Source organism: Nyctereutes procyonoides, unplaced genomic scaffold (genome assembly GCF_905146905.1).
Source record: "Nyctereutes procyonoides isolate TBG_1078 unplaced genomic scaffold, NYPRO_anot_genome, whole genome shotgun sequence".
Lineage (NCBI taxonomy): Eukaryota > Metazoa > Chordata > Mammalia > Carnivora > Canidae > Nyctereutes > Nyctereutes procyonoides.
In genome coordinates this window covers 27,590,353-27,613,667 of record NW_026575024.1, presented here as the reverse complement: position 1 = coordinate 27,613,667, position 23,315 = coordinate 27,590,353, and the positions used below count along the sequence as shown (strand labels likewise).

The 23,315-nt window shown below is 40.7% G+C and overlaps 1 protein-coding gene across 1 annotated transcript in view; it reads left to right on the top strand.

Moving 5' to 3' along the window:
* Positions 1–271: 271 nt before the first annotated feature.
* The window catches only part of CSNK2A1 (casein kinase 2 alpha 1), a 56,411-nt gene continuing 33,367 nt past the window's right edge, over positions 272–23,315 (top strand). Inside the window, exon 1 of the mRNA XM_055301112.1 lies at positions 272–394. The gene's annotated coding sequence lies outside the window, so the exon portion shown is untranslated. The remainder of the gene's footprint in view (positions 395–23,315) is intronic.

Sequence of the window (23,315 nt, the reverse complement as noted above, 5' to 3'; positions counted from 1 at the left end):
AATTGTACGCCTATGGGAGGTTCGTCCTATCTGCCTCGTCAGTTCTTAATAGGCACTGAAAGAAAATGCGTTTAACCATTGCAAATCTCCTTGTGTGGCTTTCCGCTGAGAATTTCTTCCATTCTGACCCCCGTCCGGGACCGCACTTGCACGCATACAGTAGCACATCCCAGCATGGCCGCGCTCAGCCGGATTCTGCTGGGGGCGGAGTCGGAAGCGGTCCCGCCCCGCCTCCTGGAAGGAAAGGGGTTTCCGCTTCCGGCAGCGGCGGCTGCAGCCTCGCTCTGGTCCCTGCGGCTGGCGGCCGAGCCGTGTGTCTCCTCCTCCGCCGCCGCCATATTGTCTGTGTGAGGAGAGGGGAGCGCGGCCGCCGCCGCTGCCGCTTCCACCACAGGTACGGTGGGAGCCGCTAGGCGAGGTCGTTGGGGTGTGGATATGGGCCCAGAATGGGACAACGGGGCGCGGTCTCCCCTCGCGCTCCCAGCAGACTCCCGAGCGGCCTGTCGCCTTCCCCTGCCCCCCCCCCCAACACACCAGCCGAGGCCCCTGCAGCCCATCGGGAAGGCCTGGGGCTACCCTTCAGGACGGGGAGCGAGGCTCGGGGGGCAGAGGCTGATGTGAGGGTGGGAACTGGCTTTCGGGAGTCCGCTTACTGCGGGGGGAGAGGACTGGACTGGGGCGGGGACTAGGGGGCAACTTGGAGGAGGGGGTCGCGGGAGGGGGAAGGGAGCCTGAGGGGTGGGGCCACAAGGGGATGCTGGGGGAGGGTGCCTAGGGGAGTGGTGCCTGCTGGGTAGGGTGGAGTGAACCCTCCGCGGAGCCGAGCGCTGGAGGGGGGCCTTCTAGGGGTCCCTTTGGGCCAGGCTGGGCTTCCCACCTGCAGACTGGGGTGCAAGGGGGGGAACCCCGGGCGAGGTCGCTGAGGAGAAAGGGGGAGGGGACCACGAAGTGGGGCAGAATGGGTGGAGTTGGAGTTACGGGTTAGTTGGGAGCCTGGGTGGAAGAGAAGTATGCAGAATGAAAGCTTGGCCCAGCGGTATACGTGTTAAGTTTGTGACCTTTTTGGAAGAGTACGACTTTTATTTTGGTTTTGTTTTTTGTTGTTGTTATTTTGCAGCGGTGGAACGTTCCTAGTCTAGGCAGGTGATGGGTGGAGCTTCAGTAGTTTGTTTTTGGAAAGCAAAGTCAGGATCGGAAGAAGTCGCTTCTTGACTATTGCTATCCTAGGAAAGGAAGAGTTCGGAAAAGAAGGTGGTAAATTAATTTGGAAACACTTGATTACCTTTCCACTGCTGAGTTCTATGAGAATGGGGGCATGGGGAGAGGACATGAAAACTGGAAAGGGAAGATTTTTCTGGGAGTTGGAAGACTGCGTTACATTTAGGGAGTCACGATACAGGCTAGAGGTAAAAAAAAAAAAAAAAAAAAGAGTGCCTGGGTTCTCAAATATCAGTGCCATTACTACTTAGCTGTGTGCCCTAATCTCTGTAAGCCTTGGTTTTCCTATCTGTAAAGTGGGGGCAAAATTTTCTAAATCGTACATTTATGGTGAGCAGTAAATAAGGTAATTTGTGTCACACAGTTAATAATTTGCTTGCCACAGTTCCTGACAGGTAGTGTTTGATAGATGAAGGGGACTAGCTGGTATAGTTGGGCGTCCTCTGTTCTAGGTAAAATTTGTTGGTCAAGAATCTAACAGGCAAGACTTCAGAACACTTTCTTTGTAGTACTTGTTGCAGTTTTTTGTTTTGTTGTAAGTCAGTTGAATTAATTGGCTTGGTGAACCTTTGACTGAAAGACCAGGACCAATAACTCGATCTTCTTCCTTGTCCTTAAAAAAAAAAAAAAAAAAAAAAACTACCTGCTGTTTTATCTGGGCAGGTTTATCCTTCTGTGACTTTGAAATACTCAGCTTTCATGTGCCACTGGGGGAGGGTGCATGACTTTAAGAAAGAATGAAAAGATCTGAAGTTTGCTTAGCTTGATTTATCAACTGATTACAAAGTTAGGTTACCCTGGGGCAACTTTCTTTCTTTTTTTTTGTTTAAACAAACACGCACAGTTATGTTCTCTTAATATGGAATAAAATAGAGAAGAGAAGCACACATTTAAGGGGAACATTGAGTTATTTCTACGAAATGGGTTTATTGCCTTGTTGTTTGGGGATGAAACAAGTGGCATTTTTTTCTATAGTGTATTTTTAGTCTCCTGTTGCCTAGCCACTGTTACAGGATGAGTCTTTGATTTTACCCTGAACAGACACCTTTACTTCACATATTCTTGGAGGAAAGAGAGATTTTTTTCAGGAACTGAGTTTAAAGCCCTTCATAGTGTTAGGGTTTGGGTTTGTAATAGAATGCCACCCCTCCCAAAAAAGATGTCCATACTCTAATTCCCGGAATCTGTAAATATGTGACATGGTAAAAGGAACTTTGCAGATCTAAGTAGGGTTAAGAATCTTAAAATAGGAGGATTTTTCTGCATTTCATGGGTAGGCCCAGTCTAATCATGTGAGGCCTTAACAGGAGAAAACTTTCTCCACCTGGGAGTCAAGAGAGCAGAAGGGTGAAATCAGAGATTCCAATCATGAGAGGGACTCCATTTGCTGTTGCTAGCGGGGGCCACATGGAAAGCATGAGAAGGAATACCGGCAGCCTCTAGTAACAAAGACCAGCCCCAGCTGACAACCAGCAAGGAAATGGAGACCTCAGTCCTACAACCACAAGAAACTGAATTTGACCAACAACCTGAATGAACTTGGAACTGGATTCTTCCCCAGTTTCCAGCAAGAATATACTTTGATTTTGGCCTTGTGAGACCCTAAGCAGAAGACCTAGCCATGCCTACCTAACTTGTGACCTACAGAAAATGTGAGATAATAAATTTCTATTGTTTTAAGCCACTCCTGTTTGTGGTAATTTGTTAACTGCAGCAGTAGAACACTATAAATTTTTGGTACCAGGAGTGGGGTACTGTTACCTAAAAATGTGAAAGTAGTTGAAGGCCAGAAAAATTTTGAGTATGGTAGAAAAGGCCTAGAAACAGATTGTAGAAATATGGATGTTGACTGCTATTTAGGGCTCAAGTGGAAACAAAGTAGGCATTGGAAACTGGAGGAAAGAGGATCATTGTTACATAGTGGCAAATAAGTTTACAATTGTATCCTGTGGTTATGTGGAAAAGAAAACTGATGAATCTGGCTTGGCTATCCAGCAAAGGAGATTTCCAAGCAAAGTGTTGAAGGTGTAGCCTGGCATATTTGTTTGACTAATGGATTGAACCCCTGTGCAATTTATGTAAAGTATGAAGTCCTTTAGGGTTTTGTACTATCAGAAACAACGTGGGCAGTCCAGGTGGCTCAGTGGTTTAGCTCCACCTTCAGCCCAGGGTGTGATCCTGGAGACCCAGGATCTAGTCCCACGTCAGGCTCCTTGCTTGGAGCCTGCTTCTCCCTCTACCTATGTCTCTGCCTCTCTCTCTCTCTCTCTCTCTCTCTCTCTCTCATAAATAAAAGCTTTAAAAAAGGGGGGGTGGAGGGGGAAAGTGTAACAATGCCAGCTTGGATTGAAAGACGCAGTGGAAAGTTAAAGAGGGCTATTAAGACCCCCAAATTCTAGGCAGAAAATGGGCTGGTAAAACTCAAGTGTTGAGTATACTACTTTTCATTAAGAAAAGTGGGTGATTCAGGGTGGAACCAAGAGCCTAGAGAAATGGAGCTGAAAGCTACAGAGGATTTTCTGCTGACTTTGAAATGGATTGGAGTTTGCCCAGATTTTGAAACTGCTTTGGACCAATAGATCTGTTTTTTTCTTCCATTTTTCTTATTGGAACTGGAATGTCTATAACTATTGTCCTGTTCCTGTCCTATTCTTGTATGTTGGGAGCAGATAACTTTGTTTTCAGGAATTGTGCCCCATGGGTTGTACTTAATGTATTATTCCCCAGAGCTTCATCTATGACCTGATTTAGATGATGAGGTTTGAGACTTTTTTTTTTTTAAGATTTTATTTATTTATTAATGAGAGACACACAGAGAGAGAGAGGCAGGGACGCAGAGGGAGAAGCAGGCTCCATGCACGGAGCCCAATGTGCGACTTGATCCTGGGACTCCAGGATCACCCCCTGGGCTGAAGGCAGGCGCCAAACCGCTGAGCCACCCAGGGATCCCGGTTTGGGACTTTTTAATTGATGAGCTTTATGTGACATTTTTGGACTTTGAATTGATGCTATAATGGAATGAGACCTTAGGATGGGATGGATGTATTTTGCATTTGGGAAAGATGTGAATCTCTGGAGGTTGGAGTTGGCCATGGTAGATACTCTGCCCCCCCCCCAAGATGTCTATACCTTAATCCCTGGAATATGAATACGTTAACATTATGTGACAAAAGGGACTTTGCAAATGTAATTATGGTTTAAGTATCTTTTTTTTAAGATTTTATTTATTTATTTGAGAGTGAGTATGAGAGGGGTGAGGGGCTCTTGCTGAGCAAGGAACCCAATGTGGGGCTCCATCCTGGAACTCTGGGATCATGACCCGAGTAGAAGGCAAATGCTTAACTGACTGAGCCACCCAGGTTTCCCTTGGTTTAAGTATCTTAAGATAGGAAGGTTATCCTGGATTTTTTGAGTGGGTCCAATCTGACATAACAGTAGAGAACTTTTTTCAGCTAGAGTCAGAGAGATGGGCAGAACAAGTCAGAGATTTAAAACATGAGAGGGACTCAACCTGCTGTTACTGGAAGGGACCTCATGGAAGGCATACGGGCAGCCCTGGTTGATAGCCAACAAGGAAATAAGGGCATCAGTCATACAACCAGAAGAAACTAAACTCAGCCAACAATCTACATGAGCTTGGAAATAGATTTCCATTGGAGTTTCCAACAAGGAACAGAACAAGGTGGACACTTTGGGTTTTTTTTTTTTTTTTTTTTTTTTAATAATCTTGCAGGACCCTAAGCAGAAGACCTAGCCAAGGCCACCTAATTTCTGGCCTGTAGAAACTGGTAATTTGTTATAGCAACAGTAGAAAACTAATAGAGGGGGTAAGAATTTTGGGGGGGATTTTCTAGAGCACAAAAGTAGCAAGGATTATTTTGCAAAGTGATTTGGTCCTATGAGACTTCACAGAATGATTGTGTTGAGTGGGACCTGTCTTTTTTCCTTGGTATTTATCCTGTTACTGTCCGTAAATGCAATTTGAATTGGCTAGATGACTAGCTTGGTAAAATGTAGATTCTAGAGCCCTGAGCCATTTTGGTAGGATTTCTATAAATTGGTGATTTTTCCATGCCAGTAATGTCCTGGATAAATGACATTTCTTCGTTAATTTTTATTGATTAAATAAAGCAATGAGTTTATATGACAGCCTCTTAAAAGACTTATTCCAACTTTTTAGAGGAGATGGAAATGTGAATTTTTTGTGAATTGATAACCACCTATATACAGGTGAAATCCGTACTTTTACCACCTCCTACCTCAACTTAGAGTTGTTATAAGGTCTTTTCTCCCTGTTGTTAATCATTTGAGGTTACAAGTCAGTTTTGGGAATTATAATTGCAGAATGGAGTTCTGGCTTTTAAGAAAGGTTGTTTTTGTTCAGCAGTATCCTATTAGAGTCATACAATGTGGACTCTCAACTTTGGTGAGGGCTTTAGAGGTTGGAGGAAAGGAGTCTAATCCTTTTTGAGTTAGTTAGTTACCTGAATAGAAAAATGATTACAAAATTAGAACAGTTCAGGGTATGAAGGACTTTTGAGATTCTGTGTTTGACTTTAGGGGTTAGAATAAAGGAAATTGGGCCACATGAAGGTTAAGTGGCTCAACCAAGTATCAGCCTTAGAGCTGGCCTAGAATCCTGGTCCAGACAGTGGAGATTATGGCTTTTAAAATATATTCCATGTGCACCCCTGCCTTGCCCTTTTTCTATATTTTACCTTGGACAGATTTTCTGTCTGTGCCTCACTTTCCTCATGGAGGCATTCAGAAAATTGCAATAGTGGATATAAGACACTTAGCATGTTACCTACTGTATAAAGTGGCCCAGAGATAGAGGTTAACTGTTAAAAGTTTATGATCATTGTTTTGGCAACTGTATGACGACTTCTACATAATACAGTCAATTTGTATAAGTTTAGAAACTGACAACTGATATGACTTGGCATTGGATTAGGTGTAGTAAGGTAAGGTCTTCTCACACTTTAAGGTAATAAAAATGTTTGTGATATTTGATTTAAAATGAGAAACTGGTTGGGGCACCTGGCTTGCTCAGTCAGTGGAGCATGCAACTCTTGATCTTGGGGTTGTGAGTTTGAGCCCCACATTAGGTGTAGGGATTACTTAAAAATGAAATCTTTTATTTGTTTTTTTAAAGATTGATTTATTTATTCATGAGACACAGAGAGGCAGAGACACAGGCAGAAGGAGAAGCAGGCCCCCATCAGAGCTAAAGGCAGCCGCCCAACCTGAGCCACCCAGGCGTCCCAAAAGATGAAATCTTTTAAAAAGAAATGAGAAAGGGATTTGATCCTTGGTCTATCACAATTCATTGGATGACCTGGGCCAAGTTTGTTTCCCATGAGTATTAGTGTATTTGTACACCTAAATGTCTTTCATCTCCTAAGATAATTTCAAAAGTGGTGTATCATTTAGTTTCTTAATAGAAATCTGGGCCAGCTAGCTTTTCAAACAAATTCCTTCAGCGTTAAGGAAAAGAAACTGCTGTCATTATAACGAAGGTATATTTACCATGGGTTACAGATAATTGGTAATTTTTCTTAAATATTTGGTACATTCTGGGGTAGATTTCAGCAGACCTACTTGTTCACCAGACACACTTTTTTCCCCCCACATAGAAATCAATGATTGAGTCTTTTTTAAAAGTTTAAGGTGAGGGGATCCCTGGGTGGCACAGCGGTTTAGCACCTGCCTTTGGCCCAGGGCCCGATCCTGGAGGCCCGGGATCGAATCCCACGTCGGGCTCCTGGTGCATGGAGCCTGCTTCTCCCTCTACCTATGTCTCTGCCTCTCTCTCTCTCTCTGTGTGACTGTCATAAATAAATAAAAATTAAAAAAAAAAAGTTTAAGGTGAAAATTCACAGTATCCTGCTAGGAGTGGCATTTCGTCGGTTTCTGCAAATCCAGTGTCTTTCAGCCTTAGATATGAGAAGCCTACGTAGCAACAGTTGCTATGGTGGGCAAGCTTTTTTTACATTAGCAGTGATAGTGTTTTCTTGCATAGAAAATACTGGGTTATATGAAGTGAGGATTTTAGAGTTCAATACCAGGGTACACTTAGAATAATCTTATAATTTATATGTGTCATATCTTAACTTCCTTTATTTGGGCCATGTTTTTCTTTTTATACTTTCTGGTCTTGTGGATTTTTCTGACAGGTTTTTATTAGCTGAAATGTTTTAATCTGCTTGGAAAAGTGAACACTTGTAATTTTTCTGAAGTTATGACTAATGCACTAATGGGCATTTCTCAATTTAGCTATCTCATTAATGTTCTATAAATTTTAAGAAAGCAACCCTGTTAAAAATGAATGGGTATATTATTTTCCTAAAAAATTGAATCATGTGGTATCAGAAGGTACAAAATAGCCATTTTAGGTTACTGAATTTATAACCAGTCAAAAGATGTTACTGGACCCTAAGTCTGGTAGGTGCTGTGCTAGGGATCTCTAGACTGTCCCTGTAGCCAAGCTTATAATTGAAAGACGTTTTGTAATAATGTATATATCATTTCATAATTTAGTAGCTTTCTTTTTTTTTTTAAGATTTTATTCATGAGAGAGAGAGAGAGAGAGGCAGAGACACAGGCAGAGGGAGAAGCAGGCTCCACACAGAAGCCCCACGTGGGACTCCATCCCATCCTGGGACCCCAGAATCACACCCTGGGCCGAAGGCAGGTGCTAAACCACTGAGCCACCGAGGGATCCCCAATTTAGTAGCTTTCTGAGATGTTTTCTTATGAAAACTCCTATTGGCTTTGGATCTTAGGAATAGTTTCTGAAACAGCTACAGAAATCTGGGTTGAGAGATTGAGAATTTCTCATTATTAATGGAATTCTTTAACTGAGATTGCCAAAGGTGAGGGGAGGCAACAGGATAGTTGGGAAGAACTCCCAACTTTGGGGTGAGGTGATCAAATTTGGAGGTTACTTAACCTCTCTCAAACCTGGATTTTGCCATCTCTCCAATTGGGATAGCAACTACCATGGACAATTTCTTGACCTTCAGTTTCTTCATCTGTAAAATGGGGATATTGGTAGTATTTGCCTCAGAGTGTTCTTGTGAAGATTCTCTTTTTTTTAAAGATTTTATTTATTCATAGAGATGAGAGAGAGAGAGAGAGAGGCGGGGACACAGGCAGAGGGAGAAGCAGGCATCATACAGAGAGCCTGACGTGGGACTCGATCCAGGGTCTCCAGGATCAAGCCCTGGGCTGCAGGCAGCGCTAAGCCGCTGCGCCACCAGGTCTGCCCCTCTTGTGAGGATTAATAACTAAAGCACCAGCTGATGTTTTCTCAGGGTTACTGTGAAGATGAAAGGACTTACTTTATAAAATGCTGGGTACCTGACTAATATGAGTTCTTTCTCCTTGCTGTCAGTGGAGACATTGTGTTCATTGCTGTGCTGCTACTCTGTTTTCATTTTCTGCCAGGAGTTCTTTTTTTTTTAATGAGGCCTTTTGACTGGTACTTCCTGTTTCCGGTGTGTCCTGCTGGGTGAGGTCCTGAATTGGTGCTGCCTAGGGGTGGGTCGGTATGTAAGTAAGTTACACCCAGTGTAGATTGCCTCAGTTGCTCAAGTAAGGTGTATATTGCCAGAGTGGTTATTTAGTCTTGGTGAATCTAGGGTTCTCTTCTAGATAGAGAAGTGAATCTTCTCATCTCAGACTCAGGGAAGGTTCAAAGTTTGCTCACCCTAGAGCCTTGTGGACCTGGATCAGAGGTCTTATTGCCAGTGGTTCTTTGATCATAGTTTATTTATACTTGGGTATTAGGAATATATTTGGAGAACTTTTTCCTGTATTAACATTCATATGGGGGCACCTGGGTGTCTAATTCAGTTAAGTGTTTGCCTTTGGCTCAGATCATGATCCTGGGGTCCTGGGATCAAGCCCCACATAGGGCTCCCCGCTCAAGCAGAGAGCCTGCTTCTCCCACTGCCTTTCCCATTGCTTGTGCTCATTCTCTCTTTCAAATAAGTAAATAAAATCTTTTTTAAAAATAACAGTAATTCTATGTCCTATTCTCTCAGGTTATCCACTAACTTTCTTGTTTGCTGTATATTTTTAGTCACTCCGTAGGTAGAGCATGAACCTATCTTTATTAGTACTTTAAAGTGATTAACATGCTATGTATTTATGACTATATAGACGAAATACAAATAACCATCTGCTTTGGAGTTGTTTTTGTTTGTTTATTTGTTGATTTATTTATGAGAGAGCATGAGTAGGGGTGAGGGGGCACAGAGGGAGAAACAGACTCTGCTGAGCAAAGAGCCCAACACAGGGTTCAATCCCAGGACCCTGAGATGATGACCTGAGCTGAAGGCAGATGCTTAACCAACTGAGCTACCCAGTTGCCCCAGTATTCCATCTTTTAAAACCCAATTTTTATACCATTGTGGTCTGGTGGCCTGCCCATTCAGATAAGAAACTAATGAAGAAGGACGCCTGCCTGGATGGCTCAGTGGTTGAGCGAGTGGGCGCCTTCGAGTGGGTGCCTTCAGCTCAGGTTGTGATCCTGGGGTTCTGGGATTGAGTCCCACATCAGACTCCCCATGGGGAACCTGCTTCTGTCTCTGCCTCTCTCCTTTGTGTCTCATGAATAAATAAATAAAATCTTAAAAAAAGGAAAAAAGAAAAAAACTAATGAAGACTCCTGATTGTTGAAACTCACATTCCCCGTCCTCCATCTTGCCTCCAGATTTAAATCAGTCCATTTCATTGTAATATTTATGGTAGACTGTTAATAGAATTAGGGGAATAGTGAATTACTGAAAATAACCTATTGAGGCTAAACAATCTATAATTCAAATCTAACCTGTATCTTTTAGTAGTTCTTTGATCTTTGGCAGGTCATTTAACCTCTGAACCTGTTTGTCTTTCTTTTTAGTGTGCTCATGTGTGTGCCCTGTGGGTGGGTAGGGGGGGGGCAGCAAGAGAGGGAGAATGTAAAGCAGGCTCCACACTGAGTGTGGAGCCCAATATGGGGCTCAGGCGCTTAACCCAACTGAGTCACCCAGGCACCTGTGAACTGTTTATTATTCCTCCTCCTTTGGATTTATTTATTAGAGAGAGTGCGCGCTTGCGTGTGTGGGTGTGGGGGCGGTGATTGGGCAGAGGGAGGAAAGAGAATCTCCAGCAGCTGGATGCAGGGCTCGATCTCATGACCTGAGTGGAAATCAAGAGTCCAACACTTGATGTACTCAGCCACCCAGGTGCCCCTGCATTTATTTCTAAAATGGGAGTTTACATATTCTTCCATGCCTGGTTTATAAGAGGCATTCAAATGGAAAGCAGTAGTTATTACATACATAAATGCTGGATTATACTTTAGATCTCAAATGAAATTTTCTGTCTTTGGATTTTAGAGGATCATGGTCAGTGGAATACAAGTTTCAGGTTGTGACTTTATTTTGATTGTGTTACATTACTAAATGATACGTGAAGACTTCTTTGCCCATGATTTATTATATTCTGTATTATTGGAGACCATACTGGACTTCAAACTTCTGTCAGGTGGTTGAGGTAGAGCTATGTTAATTCAAGTCATACTGCTTGGGTTTTCTTATAATGCTTTCCTTCATTGGAAGACCTCCCAGTGTTGCTGTTATTTATGTAACATTGACACTTTGATTCCTTTTCTGGCTTAAAGGTAGAGAAATGATATTCACACAGAGAGCCCAAATGCTAGTGTTTTTTGTTATTTCATACTGGCTGGTTTGTTTTATGGAAAAGCTAAAGTGTATCGCCTTTTAAAACAAGAATGTTGTAAATTTTGTAAATGGAAGTAAAGACAGGAGGCCCAGTAATGTGTTAGGGTTTTAATGTCTTAAATATCCTGTAGATTTATGTAAGCAATAGCTTTGTGAGTTAATCACATATTATTGTGAATATCTATATTCCAAATTTGGACCCTTAACAGGACTAGAAGAAACGTACACTTTTGGCTTTGAATAGGTATTTTTCCGGGCAGCCCCGATGGCCTAGCGGTTTGGCGCCGCCTTCAGCCTGGGGTGTGATCCTGGAGACCCGGATCGAGTCCCGGATCGAGTCCCACGTCGGACTCCCTGCATGGAGCCTGCTTCTCCCTCTGCCTGTGTCTCTGCCCCCCCCCCCCCCCCCCCCCCCGTCTGTCATGAATGAATGAATAAAATCTAAAAAAAAAAAAAGAATAGGTAGTTTTCTTGCTTATTCATGTGTACTTGGAGTCTTGGGATTTGAAGGTTGGGATTGGTTAAAGGGGTCAAGGAGCTAGTTGTTAACCTTTTGACCTGTATATTTTTCCCCAATTTAAAAAATAAAACTCCACTACTTATATGGCATTAGTTTGATAGGTGAGAGAGTCTGTTGTTGTCCATGACCTTGAGACAAGAAAGTAGAATCATAAAGTGGAAGGGGAAAGAACTTCATTTAATGTTACATTCATGTTTACCATTAACCTGTTTTCTTTTGGTTTATTCTTCCAAGTTAGGGTTGGAAGGTTTAGTTTGTGTTTGTTTTTGTGCCAATGACCTCTGTCTCTCGAAAGAAATCGTTGTTCATTAATGGTATATCTGGACTAGAAAGCTGCAAAAGATGAATTATATGCATATCTCTTGAAACAAGAGGAGTTATGAAATAGGTTTTTTAATCTGCATTTTAGCAATTTCTGCTGTTATTTACACTAGCATTTTTCAGCCAATGAAACTTTCAGTGAGAGATACAGATGTGCTGAGTTACTGATCCCCTCAACCCTCTGGCCATTCATTCAGGCTACAGGGCATCCAAGCCAAGACCTTAGGTCCAAAAATCTTTGTCGCTCATCCCAATGTGCCTTACCAATACTAATTTCTTTTGGTGCTTTGACTTTTAAAAAGGTAGTAAGCACTGATTTAGAAAGTTTGGTAACTTTTTTTTTTAACAGTTTTAAGATACAAAAGGCCACGAATCTTAAAATAATCTTGGCTTTAAGTTTAGAAAAGACTGTTTTAAAGTATCTCTCAGACCCTCAAGTAATTCTTTTTCCACATATAATTCAAGATATATACTTTAGGGGCACCTGGCAGGCTTAGTTGGTAGGCATAAGACTTAACTGAGGGTTGTAAGTTCAAGTCCCATGTTGGATATGGAGATTGTTGGAAAATAAAATCCTTTAAAAGAGAGAGAGAGATACTTGAAAAAGTAAGACTCTAGGGTGCGTGGGTGGCTCAGTCAGTGAAGTGTCCAGCTCTTGATTTCAGCTTAGGTCATGATCTCAGTTTTGTGAGATGGAGCCCTACATTGGGCGCTGTGCTCAGTGTGGAGTGTGCCAGATTCTATTTCCTCCTTCCCCATCCCTCTCCTCAGGCATGCATGCATTTTCTCTCTCTCAATAAATCTTTTGAAAAAATAAGGCTATAAACTACTCAAGTTTAGACACTTGTGAAGTTCAGGTTCTTATTTTTTTAATATAGCGAGACAAAAACTAAAGTACACTTGCTTAGAACTTGTCTTCACCTGAGTGACCCTGGATGCCACTAGGTCTTTTCTGAAGCTTGACATTTTGTTAATCATTTGTGGAGCTTCCCTCTCATGCTAAAACATAAATTGAAGCCTGGGATACATTGTCCTTCTCTCTTCCTTCAGGAAAGAATGAGATATGAGTAGAGAAATTTAATTTTTTAATATTTATGTAAAATATCAAGTTAACCTTTTAAAATGGATATTTTACAATGTTAAAAATGGACATTACTGTTTGTCTAACTCAGTGATTTTTAATTCAACTGGGATTTACAGATTGCTCTGGTTCTGTAACTGGAGCTACAGACATTTTCTTCAAAAAATGTACCTGCATTTGCCATTTTGTATATACTTTCAGGGAGTTTCATGGACCTCTGATCTCATTTATGAATGAACCCCATTTTCACTGCCATAATTTATGTAGCCCAAATAATAGTTCCCCTTTTCATTATTATTATTATTTTTAAAGATTTTATTATTCATGAGAGACACAGAGAGGTAGAGACACAGGCAGAGGGAGAAGCAGGCTGGCTCCATGCAGGGAACCTGATGTGGGACTCAATCCTGGGACTCCAGGATCACACCCTGAGCCAAAGGCAGACATTCAACTGCTGAGCCACCCAGGCATCCCCCCTTTTCATTATTTTTAGTACTGTAACATTTGCCTGATTTATCATTTGTCACAGTATTATTCTTTAGACAAACATTTCTGGACCATATGCAGCTTCTGTGATAGACTCCTGAGGATACAGAGACACTATTCTCTGCCCTTGAAGTTTTTTGTTTAGCTAGAAAGATGTATACGTGACAGTACAGTGACTATTCTAGATGGAAGGAGTAAACAAAGAGTGCTGTTCGAGTGCAGAGGAAGGGTCTTAACCATTAGAATTTTTTCTGTAAATCCATATTTGATTCTGCATTGTTTTGTTTTTTAAGATTTTATTCATGAGAGACAGAGAGAGGCAGAGACATAGGCAGAGGGAGAAGCAAGCTCCCTGCAGGGCGCTGGATATGGGACTCCGTCTCTGGACCCCAGCATCACAACCTGAGCAGATGCTCAACCACTGAAATCATGACCTGAGCCGAAGGCAGACATTTAACCAACTGAGCCACCAGAATTCTAAGCCTTTAAGTTGAGAACGTAAATGTGCTTGCCACTGCATGTAATAATGCTGGATATTTTCTTTGCCCGTATTTCCCACCAGTTACCTTTGTAAAATATGTATAATTAATTTTCTAGTCTTGTGTATGTATTTAGTACAGAGCAGGCTTTGCTAACCCAAATAACCTATAGGAGTCAGACAAGTAAAAGAATAGAGTTGTCCAAGTTTACCTGTGGCATCTCCATTGGATAAGTTTTAGAGCCCATTGTTGGATAACACAGGTTAGCTGATCCAAGTGATTTTTATCAGTGCAGGAATATAGAATTATTTTATCTGACAGAGCTACTGACCATTTCTTCTTCTTTTGAGAAATAGAAAGTTAATTTTTTTTTGTTTTTAGTGTTGGCAGCTAAGTCAACTTAAATATTTATAATGAAAATTTTTAACATGTAATTCAGCTTGATAGAGCTGTAAGAAGCATTACACTTCTTTTTAAAGATTTATTTATTTTAAAGCAAGAGTGCACGTGCACATGTGAGTTGGGGAAAAGGCAGAGGGAGAGGGACGAGCAGACTCGGCTGAGTAGGGAGCCCAACATGGGCTTGATCTCACAACCCTGAGATTGTAACTTGAGCTGAAACCAAGAGTTGGCTGCTGAACTGACAGTGCAACTCAGCACCTTATAGCTATTCACTTTTTTTTTTAAAGATTTATTTATTTATGATAGACATGGAGAGAGAGAGAGAGAGGCAGAGACACAGGCAGAGGGAGAAGCAGGCTCCATGCCGGGAGCCCGACGTGGGACTCGATCCCGGGACTCCAGGATCACGCCCTGGGCCAAAGGCAGGCGCTAAACCGCTGAGCCACCCAGGGATCCCCGCTATTCACTTTTTAAAAACACTGTGTGAAAAATTTATATATGAAAGTTCATAGCAGTATTGTTCATAGTGACCAAAGAGAGGAAACAGCCCAAATGTCTTATAAACTGATGAATGAACAAAATGTAGTATATGCAAACAGTGGATTTAGACATACAAAGGAATGAATGACTATGACAGAAACTACAACATGTCTGAACCTTGAAGACATACTAAATGAAAAGCCAGACAAGGTCACATTCATTGTGTGTTTGATTCCATTTATATGAAATGTCTAGGATAGACAAATCCATAGAGATAGATTGGGTTGGGTGGTGTTAAGAATGACTGCTATGGAGTACTGGATTTCTTTTTGATGTGATAGAAATGTTCTGGAATAATATAGTGGTGGCGGTTGCCCATTGTGAATATACTAAAAACCACTGAGTTGAGCACTTTAAAACGGTGAGTTTTATGTCATGTGGATTTTATATCAGTTTTTAAAATTGAAAAAAAAAAATTAGTGCAAGCCAAATGGGAACATTATTTGCTATAGAACAAAATGAGTTGGCTGTGAATCTAGATAATAAATCACCACCTCTCTGTGACCTTATAGATATTACTCTAATTTGCCTTCTGTAAAATGAGGAAGGTATTACCTACGTCTTGAACTTCTTAGGTTTGAAAGTGATGAATATAAATCCTAAGAAGCAGTGATTGACCCTCCATAGATAGGCACTCACATATCTTTAGAGTTGAAAGCCAGCCAGTGTTTGCTGCCCTGGGTTCCATCTTGTTTTCTATTGTTGGCAAGTTTAGGACAACCCACCCTGTTGTTTATTGCTTATTGGTCACCTGCAGGAAGTATGGTTGTCTCCTGTGTAATCTCCATGACCATAAAGGAAAGAGTAGGAGAGGGTATTAATCCTTATATTCTGCAATTTCCTCACTATAATCAGATAAGTTAAATGACAGAGCCAAGGTCATATTTAGTCTCAGTGGTTCCAGCATTCCCATTCTTTCTATAAGCTCGTGATGCCTTATAAATCCAAGGTTCATGTCTTTCAGTAATAACTTTATGTGGCTCTACTGTGGATTGTCAGGCACTGTGCTGATCACATGGGTAGGTCACATGGACCCCTGAAAGCTTGTGGCTCCAGGAGCACCTGGGTGGCCCAGTTGGTTAAGTGCCTTCAACTCAGGTCATGATTTTAAGTTGTGGGATGGAGCCCTGTATTGAGCTCCCTGCTCAATGGGGAGTCTGCTTCTGCCTTTCTGCACCCCCATTCTCTGTCTCTCTGTCTTGCTCTCAAATAAGTAAAATTAAAAAAAAAAAAATCTTGTGGCTCCAAAGAAACATCATTCACACATATTGACTGGTTTCATATCATCGGGAAATAATAGTATATGACTATTTTTGGTGTTGGTGATAGATATGATTTACATAGAAGACCAAAGACCAAAGATATGATTTCATGAGAGAGAGAGAAAGAGAGAGAGAGGCAGAGTCACAGGCAGAGGGAGAAGCAGGCTCCATGTTGGGAGCCCAACACGGGACTCGATCCTGGGACTCCAGGATCACGCCCTGGGCCAAAGGCAGGTGCTAAACCACTGAGCCACCCAGGAATCTCCAAAGAGCATCTTTAAAATTAGCTGTAGATCAAAAATATCCATCATACAGCCAAACTGCTTTTCTCAGTTTTGAGCATGAGCATGTCCATGTGCAAGCAAGGTTGATTTTTGCCAAAATACTATATATTACTGCCTTAATATTCAGTCTGTAAAACATTTATGGAACACATCACCAAGCTAGGCACTGTGATAAATACGGGGCATATACCAAGAGAAATAAACTATGGTTTAGGTCCTTGAGTTTATAATCTATTAAGGAGAGAGAATTGCATAAATAAAACAGTAATATAATGAGTATATGGAGGTGCTTTGGTCCTATAGATTAGCACCTGGCTCATTTTGGAGAGGTATAGAAAGGCTTCATTGTGGATGTAGAACGTTGCTGATTCTTGAAGGGTAAGTAGAGTTTCCCCTAGCAAGCATTATTGGAGGTCATAAAATTAAGATCACAGAAAAGAAGGAAAAAGCAAGTTCAGTACTCATTTGGTTAATGTTTTAAAAGTTTGTAACTCTTTAAAAATGTTAAGCTGGGGATCCCTGGGTGGCTCAGTGGTTTAGCCCCTGCCTTTGGCCCAGGGCTGCGATCCTGGAGTCCCGGGATCAAGTCCCACGTCAGGTTCCCGGCATGGAGCCTGCTTCTCCCTCCTCCTGTGTCTCTGCCTCTCTCTCTCTCTCTCTCTCTCTCTCTCTCTCTCTCTCTCTCTCTGTCTCTCTCTCAAATAAATAAATAAATAAATAAATCTTAAAAAAGGAAACATCATTAAAAAATAATAAAAATCTTAAGCTGTACAGTAGAAAGACATTTAATAGAACAGATTGTAAACTGATGTCCAGTTACAGTACTGATTGAACTGGTTATGGGGCTACTCAGGGTTTTCGTTTCTTGTTAGTTTTGCCAAGTCTTTCCTCTAAGAATGTCAAATTTACTGGCATAAAGTTGATTGCGTTATCCTATGTTTAATTATCCTGTGCTTTAGGATAGCATATGATATGTTCCCCCTTAAAATTTATTGTTTTTAAAATTAAGGAAAATTGGTTCCTTTTTGTGTGTACGGTTCAGTGGATTTTTTTTTTTTTTTTTTTTTTTTTTTTAGTTCAGTGGATTTTAACACACACAAACACACACAGATTTGGGTAATCACCATAACAACCAAGACACAGAAATTGTACCCCTCCCTTAGGTACCCTCAATAGTCACATCCAGCCTCCCACCCCTATTCTCTGGTAACTACTATTCTGGTCTCAGTTACTATAGTTTTATCTTTCAGAAATGTTATATAAATGGAATCAAACTATATAATATTTTGAAACTGCCTTTTACACAGCATGTTGCTTTTGAGATTCACTAAAGTTGGATCAATGGTTAGTTCCTTTTTATTGCTGAATAGTAGTCCATTGTATGGATGGAGTGCAGTTTATCCATTTAGTTAACATTCCCTGGTGATTATGAATACAGCTGCTGTAAATGTACATGTATGGGCTATCTAGGGTAAATATCTGAGTGGGATTGCTGGGTCATGTGAAAAATGTAATTTTAACTTTATAAGAAACTGCCAAATTGTTTTCCAGAACAGCTCTACCTTGCATTCCCATCAGCATGTATGAGGGTATTCAGTTGTTCCACATCCTTTCTAGCACCAAGTATTGTCAGTATTTACTTTTAATTTTGAAATAATTTTAGGTTTACAGAAGAGTTGTAAAGATAGAGTCCTCAAATGCTCTTTACCAATTTCACATAACCATGACACTTGATTAAAACTGAGAAATAAGGGCACCTGGGTCGCTCAGTCAGTAAAGTGTCTGCTTTCAGCTCTGGGCATGGTCATGGAGTCCTGGGATCGAGCCCCACATTGGGCTCCCTGCTCAGCAGATAGTCTGCTTCTCCTCCTCCCTCTGTTCCCTTCCCCACTTGTGCTCTCTCTCACTCACTTTTTCTCAATAAATAATTTTTTAAAAAACTAAAAAATAAACACTAAAATGGACTTTATTTTACCAGTTATGTGCCTTTTCTGTTCCAAGATCTAATCTAGGATACCACATTACATTTAATCATCATGACTCCTTAGTCTCCTCCAGTCTGTGACAGTTTTTCAGTCTTTCCTTGATTTTCAAGACACTTTTGGAGAAGACTGGTGAGATTGTAGAATGTCCTTCAACTGAGGTTCGACTGATGTTTTCTCATTTTCTCATTATTAGATTGTGGTTATGAATGTTTGAGAAGAATACCACAAAAGTGGCATGTCTTTCTCATCACCTTGCGTCAAGGTTATATGATGTCAATGTAATTCATCTTTAGTGATGTTTAGGTTGTGTCTGCCAGGTTTCTCCACTCTAGAATTACTATTTCTCTGTTTATATACTGACTCATTAAAATGGTTTTCCTAAGTCCAACACAACTTCAAGGGGAGGAACGTTAAGTTCCATCTCCTTAAGGGAGACATACCGAATAATTTGTGGACTGTGTTAAAACCACCAAAGTAATTTATGAGGATTGGAGGAGATTCGTAAAGGCTATGCGGATAATCCTGTTTCTCCTAAAAGTTTTACTCACCAAGTTTGACATTTGTCAGTATATCTTGGCTACAGCAATTACTGTTCCCGGTCTAGTGGTAATTTTCTGTTTTTCTGCATATATATGTGAGTTCGAATTCTTAACGTAGGAAAGATTTTCAAAATTTAATTATATACTGTGAATTCATGGATATTTATTTTACTCTTTAGGGTCACAATCTAATCCCATCGTTATTACTCAAATTGTTCCAGCTTTTGCAGTTGATGCTCTTTCTGATTGGTTGCCATGTTCCTTTGATTACCAGATTTGCCATGCCATCTTGTATTTTTTCTGCCTCCTTCTAGAATCAACCAGTTTTCCGAGGAGCTATCCTTCCTTTTTTTTTGGAGAAAATTATTGAGAAACCAAGATTTGGGCACTAGTTATTGCCATTGCTACTCATTGACACTGTTTCTGGGTGCTCTCAGTGGACAGAGCTAGGAATTTGCATTCAGTAATATTCACTCTTTGTTGTATACAGTTCTTTGGGTTTTGACCATGCTTAGAGTAATAAGTCCACCTCTACAGTATTATACAGAACAGTTTCATTGCCATGGGGCAATCACTCTCTGTTCTGTCTCTATGGTTTGCCTTTTCTAGAATATTCTACAAATGGAAATATGCAATATGTAGCTTGTTTGAATTTTTTAAAGATTTTATTTCTAAGTAATCTCTACATCCAACAGGAGCTTGAACTTAAAACCTCAGGATCAAAAAAAAAAAAAAAACAAACCTCAGTATCAAGAGTTGCATGCTATACCAACTGAGCCAGCCAGGACCCCAGTATGTAGCTTTTTGGATCTGGCTGCTTCACTTAGAGAAATATATTAAGATTCATCCATGTTGTTTGTTTAAATCAGTTTGTTTTCCATTGTGTGCTTGTACTACCATTTGTGTATCCATTCACCTGTTGGACATTTTGGTTGGTTCAGTTTTTTTGCAATTATGAATAAAGTTGCTGTCAACATTCACATACAGGTTTTTGTGTGAACATTGGTTTTCAGTTCACTTAAATAAATATCTAAAGAGTGGGAACACTGGGTTGTATGGCAAGTGTATGTTTAACTTTATAAGAAACAGCCAAACTTTCCCAAGATATATACCATTGTTGCATTCCAATCAGGAATGAATGAGTTTCTATTACTTTGCATCCTCACCAGCTTTGGTATTCTTAGTTTTTTAGTTTTTAATTTTAATCATTTTAGTCAATCTGTAGTGTATTTCATTTTTATTTTATTTTTTAAAAATATGTATTTATTCATGAGAGACACAGAAAGAGGCAGAGGCACAGGCAGAAGGAGAAGCAGGCTCCATGCCGGGAACCCGACGGGGGACTCGATCCTGAGACTCCAGGATCATGCCCTGGGCCAGAGGGAGGCGCTTAACCACTGAGCCACCCAGGCATCCCTCATTTTTACTTTAATTTGACTTTCCCTACTGACTAGCAATATTGTGCATCTTTTCATAGGCTTATCCATAGATCTTCTTTCGCAAAGCATTGGTTCAGATCTTTTGCCTGTTGAGTTTATTGTTGAGTTCTTTAAATATATGTATGTTTTTTATTATGTGATTTGCAAATATATTTTCCTTATCTGTTGATTACTTTTTCATTCTCTTAACAATGTTCTTCATAGGGAATTACTTTAATACTTGTTGAAGACGTCCAGTTTATCGATTTTTTTATTTTTATGGATTGTGCTTTTGGCATTATGTTTTATTTTTTATTTATTTTTATTTTTTTGGCATTATGTTTTAAAACCTCTGCCTAATCCTAATTCCAGGGTCCCAAATCACAAGATTTCTGTCTACTAAAGGTTTGAAAATGTTAGATTTGGGGATGCCTGGGTGGCTCAGTGGTTGAGCGTCTGCCTTTGACTCAGGGCATGATCCTGGAGTCCAGGGATCAAGTCCCACATCGGGCTTTCTGCATGAAGCCTGCTTCCCCCCCCCCCCCGCTTATGTCTCTGCCCCCCTCTCTCTGTCTCTCATGAATACATAAATAACATCTTAGGAAAAAAAGGAAAATGTTACATTTTATATTTAGAGCCATCATCCATTATGAATTGTTTTTATGGTGTGTGAGGTTTAGGGTGAACTTCTGTGATTTTGCATATGGGTGTTCAAATGTTCCAAAACTTTTTACAGAAAAGATTACCCTTTCTCCATTTAACTGCCTTTTGTACCATTGTCAAAAATCAATAGGCCAGATGTGTACAGGCATTTTATTCTGTCTATTCCCTGTTCTGTACCATAGATCTGTGGGGTTTTTTTTTGATCTGTGTTTTATCCCTTTGCCAATACCATACTGCTTTAATAACTTTAGCTTTGTAATAAGTAACAAAATTAGTGATTCCGCTAGCTTTATTTTTCTTTTTCAAAACTGTTTTGGTTATTCTAATTCATTTTTTGGATTTTTTAAAAAATCTAGTCTGACAGTCTTTATCTTTACCTGGATAATTTATTTCATTTATATTAAATATAATCAGTCATATTTCACTTAAACTTTTCTCTCACTGTTTCTTAGTTCTGGAGTTTTTTCTTTTTCTCCTTTTTTTGGGTTCTTTTTTATCATTCCATTTCCCCCCCCGCTTTCTAGTTTTGAAATCCATGGCATAAAGACGCCTGGGTGGCACAGTGGTTAAGCGTCTGCCTTCAGGCCAGGCCGTGATCCTGGAGACAAGGGATCGAGTTCCGCCTTGGGCTCCATACATGGAGCCTGCTTCTCCCTGTGTCTCTGCCTCTCTCTCTGTGTCTCTCATGAATAAATAAATAAAATCTTTAAAAAAAAATGAAATCCATGGTATATTTGTTCTGTAAGTAGATATCATCATAGGTACTATAACTTGGAGCAATAATTTACCAAACTCTATTTTTTTTATATCTCTTTTTTTAAAGATTGATTGATTGATTGATGAGAGAGAGAGAGAGAGGCAGAGACACAGGAGGAGGGAGAAGCAGGCTCCATGCCGGGAGCCTGACACAGGACTTGATCCTGGCAGGAGCTAAACTGTTGAGCCACCCAGGGATTCCCCAAAATCTAATTTAATAGTTAATGTTTGCTTGAACTTTTCCATACTTTTTTTTTTCCTTCTCTTTTCTCTTTCAACACAAACGTTCCAAATGAGATTATTGTTCTTTATCTTCTTTATTTAGAGGTATTTCCTGGATATAGAATTCTAATTTGACAGAGTTTTTTTTCCTTAGCACACTGCAGATATTAAACTGTTTTCAAGCTTCATTGTTGCTTTTGGAAAATCAGCTGTTCCCATATTGCTTCTTTGTTGTTGTTGTTTTTAAGATTTTATTTATTTATTCATGAGAGACAGAGAGAGGCAGAGACACAGGCAGAGGGAGAAGCAGGCTCCATGCAGGGAGCCTGATGTGGGACTCGATCCAGGCACTCCAGGATCACGTCCTGGGCCAAAGGCAGGCACCAAACCGGGATCCCCATATTGCTTCTTTGAGTGTAGTCTGAATTCTCTGCTTTGGTTTCCTGCTGTTTATTGTTGTATGTTTTAGTTGTGGGTTTCTTTTATCTTTGGAATTTGTTGGCTTCTGGAATGTGGTTGTGTCTGATTACTTCTGGGAAATTTTGAGCTATTACACCTCTTTCAAATATTTCCTTTACTCTGTCCCATTTTCTCATTTTCTTGTAGTCCTGATCAAAAGTATATCAAACCATTTCACAGTTTCTTTTTAAAAGTTTTGTTTTGGGGGATCCCTGGGTGGCGCAGTGGTTTGGCGCCTGCCTTTGGCCCAGGGCGCGATCCTGGAGACCCGGGATCGAATCCCACGTCGGGCTCCTGGTGCATGGAGCCTGCTTCTCCCTCTGCCTGTGTCTCTGCCTCTCTCTCTCTCTCTGTATGACTATCGTAAATAAATAAAAAAAAAAAATTAAAAAAAAAAAGTTTTGTTTTGGGATGCCTGGGTGGCTCAGTGTTTGAGCATCTGCCTTTGAAAGCTCAGGTCGTGACCCCAGGGTTCTGGGATGAAGTTCCACATTGGGCTCCCTGCTTCTCACTCTGCCTGTCTCTGCCTCTCTCTCTTTGTGTCTCTCATGAATAAATAAATAAAATTTAAAAATAAATAAATAAAAGTTCTGTTTTGGGGACACCTGGGTGATTCAGTGGTTGAGCCTTTAACTTCGGCTCAGAGTGTGATCCCGAGGTCCTGGGATCTAGCCCCACATCGGGCTCCCTGCTCAGTGGGAGCTTCTCCCTCTGCCCCTCCCCTCCCCCTGCTTGTGTGCTCTTTCTCTTTGTCAAAGAAATAAAATCTTTAAATTAAAAAAGAGTTTTAGTTCTTTTCACTTTTTGAAATCTGCAGTATCCTGTTCCCTGCATATATTCTAAAGCTTATCTCTTATTTCTATAAGCATATGCGGCCTGATTGCTAGGAAGAATTCATTCTCTGCGGCAGTGCTGAGAAGGTGTTATTTTCCTTATACAACTGCCTTTC